This window comes from Oreochromis niloticus, unplaced genomic scaffold (genome assembly GCF_001858045.2).
Source record: "Oreochromis niloticus isolate F11D_XX unplaced genomic scaffold, O_niloticus_UMD_NMBU tig00001642_pilon, whole genome shotgun sequence".
Classification (NCBI taxonomy): domain Eukaryota; kingdom Metazoa; phylum Chordata; class Actinopteri; order Cichliformes; family Cichlidae; genus Oreochromis; species Oreochromis niloticus.
In genome coordinates, this window is record NW_020327433.1 from 13,565 (window position 1) to 19,544 (window position 5,980).

At 54.8% G+C, this 5,980-nt stretch overlaps 2 pseudogenes; one reads left to right on the top strand and one right to left on the bottom strand.

Moving 5' to 3' along the window:
* Positions 1-916: 916 nt before the first annotated feature.
* Positions 917-1,502, bottom strand: LOC109197909 (bax inhibitor 1 pseudogene; annotated as a pseudogene).
* A 3,673-nt stretch (positions 1,503-5,175) lies between these two features.
* On the top strand, positions 5,176-5,761 carry LOC109197910 (bax inhibitor 1 pseudogene; annotated as a pseudogene).
* The last annotated feature ends 219 nt before the right edge of the window (positions 5,762-5,980 follow it).

The following is a 5,980-nucleotide window of genomic DNA, read 5'->3' on the forward strand; positions in this document are numbered from 1 at the left end:
CAGCGACTGCTAATGCAAAACGCCAGGTCTACTTGGACACGTTCGCAGAGTTTGCCAAGACGGTCGAGCCGTTTACTGTAACTTTCAAGGTCATGATGTCTGACTTTTGTCTGTATAGACACTCGCTGAGTGCTACGGGGAACAACGGCTGGTGTTTGGCTATGCTCCGTTACGTGCACGAACGCCCCATTGACCATGCCGAGTACGCCAAGGATTTGTATGTCACCGCCAGGACAATATCAAGGTTTGTTGACAAGTTACACGAGGCTTCGGGTGATCCCAGATGCAAAGGCCACGACAATGCGGGCTTGTCCGAAGACGATTACGAAATGTGGTTCACCCTCGAAATGGACCAAGACTTCACGGTGCGAGTCAAGGTAGAGCCTACTGCTAAGTGTCCCAGCGAGACCGCTCGCATCTTGAGAGAAGGCGTTGTGGACATCGACCCAGTCTGGAATATCATGACGGAGGTAACGGGCTACATCTGTCTATACGCTCTGAGCGCAGAGCTAATGGCCTCCGATGCGGCCGACAATGCTGAGAATCAAACTGCCTCCCACAGCACGGACACCGCAGACGGACGAGTCATCGCCGAGGCCGACGACACCAACGTATTGCGGCTGAACCAAGCTGCCTCTCAGAGTACCGACAGTGATGACAAGCCAGCCATCGCTGAGCCCGACGACATCAACGTATTGCAGCTGAGGAATCGCAAAGTCCTCAGAATGCCGGCTAACGCGAGACGCGGCGCTCTGCATTAACGTCCTCTCTAGCATAACCTTGTTCACCAAGCGTACAAACGACTCACATAAAAATGTTGTTGTCTTTGTTTATTGTCAAGAATAAAACAATCATGAACAAAACCATACAGCATTTGTGTTCTTTCAGGCAATGTAACAGCACACATGCACTCATTTCACACATCGGTCGGTATTATCTTGCACAGAATACGTTCAGAAACCGTCTTCTTGTCCTTCTCCTTCTTGTAAAGGATGATCATCAGTCTCCTAAAAATGCTAATGAAATCATAAAACAAGGTCACACAGTGCCAGATGTAGTCCTTGTCCCCGTTCTCTGCTTTCTCGATAATGAGCTGAGTGTCAAAAAGGACAAAGCTGCACATGACGAGCAGTCCCAGGTATGTGTTCTCCTCAAACAGAAGCGTGGATCCGAAGAACACGTTCGTCAGATACGCCAGTAACAGGATAGAACAGCTGGACACAAGTGTGCCTCGGAGGAACAGGTGGCCCCTGTGTGTGTCATACAAGCAGCTGAGAGTGAAGCAGATGAAAATCACAGAGGTTCCCACGAAGGCGGTCGCGATGATATTCGCCTATAACCAGGCGTGCGACAAGATAGATGTAGACGTAGGAGCCGACAGCGGCCAGACACATACAAATTGCCAAGCTTGAGTACACTTTCTTCAAGTGCTCCTGGGTGGAGTGAGATATGTGGGAGAACTGGAAGAGAGCATCTGTCTTGCTGCGGTCAAACGCGTTCATGGTGAAACCAGAGACTGCGATCGGATGATACGTCCTATGAAAAAGCCGTCTCCTTTCTCTCTGTTACAAGCCGTTTCCTTTCTCTGCTTTATAGTTAATGAACATATTACATAGACGTTACACGTCCATAGAGCCTGCGCGAAAACGCAGTTATTTCAACTAGGCGGATCTCGGCCGCAGGCGGAAAGGCGTGGCTCGCGGGGGTATGCCATTAGGGCCGTGTGCAACAGGGTAGTGCGTTTTAAAAACGCCCCCCTGAGGCCGTGTATTTTATTACAACGTTGAGAAAGCGTTGTCGTTGAGGCGCCTGTTTCCCTTAACCCTTGTGCGCCCGCCCGCCTGTTCTCGGGGCGTGGGGGCGTGGAGACCCCCGAGGGGCGTGTGTGTTATTATGATGATGATGATGTTGATGATGTTGATGATGATGATGATAGTGATAGGGTGTGGTGGGGGTCGCTAGGACCCCTCGGGGCATATGTGTTATGATGATGATAGGGTGTGGTGGGGGTCGCTAGGACCCCCTCGGGGCATATGTGTTATGATGATGATAGGGTGTGGTGGGGGGTCGCTAGGACCCCTTCGGGGCATATGTGTTATGATGATGATAGGGTGTGGTGGGGGGTCGCTAGGACCCCCTCGGGGCATATGTGTTGTTATGACGATGATGATGATGATGATGATGATGATGATGATGATTAGGGTGGGTGGGGGTCGCTAGGACCCCCTCGGGGCGCTTGTGTTATTACAAAGTCGGCGGCGTCTGGGAAGCGGCGGTGCGTGAAGCGGCGCAGTTGGGACAGTACGTGACGGCGCAGTTGGTGCACACGTACACTCGGCACTCGTGGCACAGGATCTTGGTCTTGACGTCTTTGCTCCTGGGACACACGCGGCACCTTCGCCTCTTGACTGGAGAGGAGTCGTGCGGCGTAGCGGCGGTGGTGGAGGTGGTACGAGTAGTACGAGCAACAGCAGCATCAGCAGCAGTAGTAGTAGTAGCGGCATCAGCATCAGCATCATCAGCCTCAGTAGTAGTACCTCGGGCCGCGACTCGGCCTCCTCCTCCTCCTCCTCCTCCTCGCGCCAACGCCCTGGCTTCGATCATGGGGCACGCGAGCGCTTTGCCCAGCCGCTCGAGGAAGAGCCTTCGTTTGTTGAGCTTGCCCGCCATCCAGTCGGGGTGAATTTCCCTCCAGAGCACGAACGCGTTGTATGCCGCCACGTCCACCATGTTGTGGAAAAGGGCCACGGGCCACCTGCAGGTCTTTCTCCTGCAGCTGTACGTGCTCACGACCTTGTCCAGGTTGTCGACGCCTCCCTTGGTGCGGTTGTAATGCAGCACCAAGGGAGGTTTGCCGCCGCCGCCGTTGCTGTTGCTGTTGCTGTTGCTGCTGCTGCGGCTAGGCCGGGGCTCGGGGCCGGAGCGGCTGCGGTGGTGGTGGTGGTGGTGGTAGCGAGGAGCGGTGGTGAGGAGCAGCACGTTCTTGTTCTTCTTGGCCACGTAGGAGAGGATGATCGTGTCTGGCCCCCTTCCTCCTCCTCCTCCTCCTCCTCCTCCTCCTCCTCCTCCTCTTCTCGGTCCCGCAGAGCCGCCGAGTACTACGGATTCCACGGAGCCCACGGCCCTGCCCTTGACGCATCGCAGCTCTCTGGGGATCTCGGGTCTGTTCGATCGCAGAGTGCCCAGCACGGTGTGGCCTCTTTCGCGAAAGAGCCTGTCGGCGAGCTCGCGCGAGGTGAAAAAGTTGTCGCACGTGACGTTGCGTCCCGGCGCCAGTCCCTCGGTGAGGTCCACGACCACTCGAGTGGCCAGGTGCTTCTCGGGAGGGCCGCGCTTGTCGGGCTTGCCGGTGTAGACTTGCATCTTCCACGCGTAGCTGGAACGCGCGTCGCACACCACCCATATCTTGATCCCGTACCTGGCCGGTTTGCTGGGCATGTACTGTCTGAACGGACACCTTCCTGATTGGCGAGAGAGAAAGAAGAGAGACGCGAGTTTGACAGAGAGCACACGCGCAAGCGCAGAACCCAACAACGATACACCAAAGCTAGCGTTGTTGTCTTTGTACGGCGCGCGCTGGGACACCGCCTCTGTAACCAAACCCCGACACGCTTAGTACCCGCCATCCACGCTCTTATCATTTTGGCGCGCGACACGCTGGGCTTTCGCCGGCGTGTTTCTCGATTCCCCTCCGCCCGTCTCCCTCTCTCTCTCTCTCTCTCTCTCTCTCTCTCTCTTTCTCTCTCTCTCTCTCTCTCTCTCTCTCTGCTTTGTCTCCCGTTCCCTCGGGGGGGGGGGGGGGGGGGGGTTCTCGCGACCCCCGCATATTCCCTCCTCCCATCCCCTCCCCGAGGGGGGGTCTCGGCGGCGGCGGCAAACCTCCCTTGGTGCTGCATTACAACCGCACCAAGGTGTCGACAACCTGGACAAGGTCGTGAGCACGTACAGCTGCAGGAGAAAGACCTGCAGGTGGCCCGTGGCCCTTTTCCACAACATGGTGGACGTGGCGGCATACAACGCGTTCGTGCTCTGGAGGGAAATTCACCCCGACTGGATGGCGGGCAAGCTCAACAAACGAAGGCTCTTCCTCGAGCGGCTGGGCAAAGCGCTCGCGCGCCCCATGATCGAAGCCAAGGCGTTGGCGCGAGGAGGAGGAGGCCGAGTCGCGGCCCGAGGTACTACTACTGAGGCTGATGATGCTCATGCTGATGCCGCTACTACTACTACTGCTGCTGATGCTGCTGTTGCTCGTACTACTCGTACCACCTCCACCACCGCCGCTACGCCGCACGACTCCTCTCCAGTCAAGAGGCGAAGGTGCCGCGTGTGTCCCAGGAGCAAAGACGTCAAGACCAAGATCCTGTGCCACGAGTGCCGAGTGTACGTGTGCACCAACTGCGCCGTCACGTACTGTCCCAACTGCGCCGCTTCACGCACCGCCGCTTCCCAGACGCCGCCGACTTTGTAATAACACAAGCGCCCCGAGGGGGTCCTAGCGACCCCCACCCACCCTAATCATCATCATCATCATCATCATCATCATCATCATCGTCGTCATAACAACACATATGCCCCGAAGGGGTCCTAGCGACCCCCACCACACCCTATCATCATCATAACACATATGCCCCGAAGGGGTCCTAGCGACCCCCCACCACACCCTATCATCATCATAACACATATGCCCCGAGGGGGTCCTAGCGACCCCCCACCACACCCTATCACTATCATCATCATCATCATCATCATCAACATCAACATCATCAACATCATCATCATCATCATAATAACACACACGCCCCTCGGGGGTCTCCACGCCCCCACGCCCCGAGAACAGGCGGGCGGGCGCACAAGGGTTAAGGGAAACAGGCGCCTCAACGACAACGCTTTCTCAACGTTGTAATAAAATACACGGCCTCAGGGGGGCGTTTTTAAAACGCACTACCCTGTTGCACACGGCCCTAATGGCATACCCCGCGAGCCACGCCTTTCCGCCTGCGGCCGAGATCCGCCTAGTTGAAATAACTGCGTTTTCGCGCAGGCTCTATGGACGTGTAACGTCTATGTAATATGTTCATTAACTATAAAGCAGAGAAAGGAAACGGCTTGTAACAGAGAGAAAGGAGACGGCTTTTTCATAGGACGTATCATCCGATCGCAGTCTCTGGTTTCACCATGAACGCGTTTGACCGCAGCAAGACAGATGCTCTCTTCCAGTTCTCCCACATATCTCACTCCACCCAGGAGCACTTGAAGAAAGTGTACTCAAGCTTGGCAATTTGTATGTGTCTGGCCGCTGTCGGCTCCTACGTCTACATCTATCTTGTCGCACGCCTGGTTATAGGCGAATATCATCGCGACCGCCTTCGTGGGAACCTCTGTGATTTTCATCTGCTTCACTCTCAGCTGCTTGTATGACACACACAGGGGCCACCTGTTCCTCCGAGGCACACTTGTGTCCAGCTGTTCTATCCTGTTACTGGCGTATCTGACGAACGTGTTCTTCGGATCCACGCTTCTGTTTGAGGAGAACACATACCTGGGACTGCTCGTCATGTGCAGCTTTGTCCTTTTTGACACTCAGCTCATTATCGAGAAAGCAGAGAACGGGGACAAGGACTACATCTGGCACTGTGTGACCTTGTTTTATGATTTCATTAGCATTTTTAGGAGACTGATGATCATCCTTTACAAGAAGGAGAAGGACAAGAAGATGGTTTCTGAACGTATTCTGTGCAAGATAATACCGACCGATGTGTGAAATGAGTGCATGTGTGCTGTTACATTGCCTGAAAGAACACAAATGCTGTATGGTTTTGTTCATGATTGTTTTATTCTTGACAATAAACAAAGACAACAACATTTTTATGTGAGTCGTTTGTACGCTTGGTGAACAAGGTTATGCTAGAGAGGACGTTAATGCAGAGCGCCGCGTCTCGCGTTAGCCGGCATTCTGAGGACTTTGCGATTCCTCAGCTGC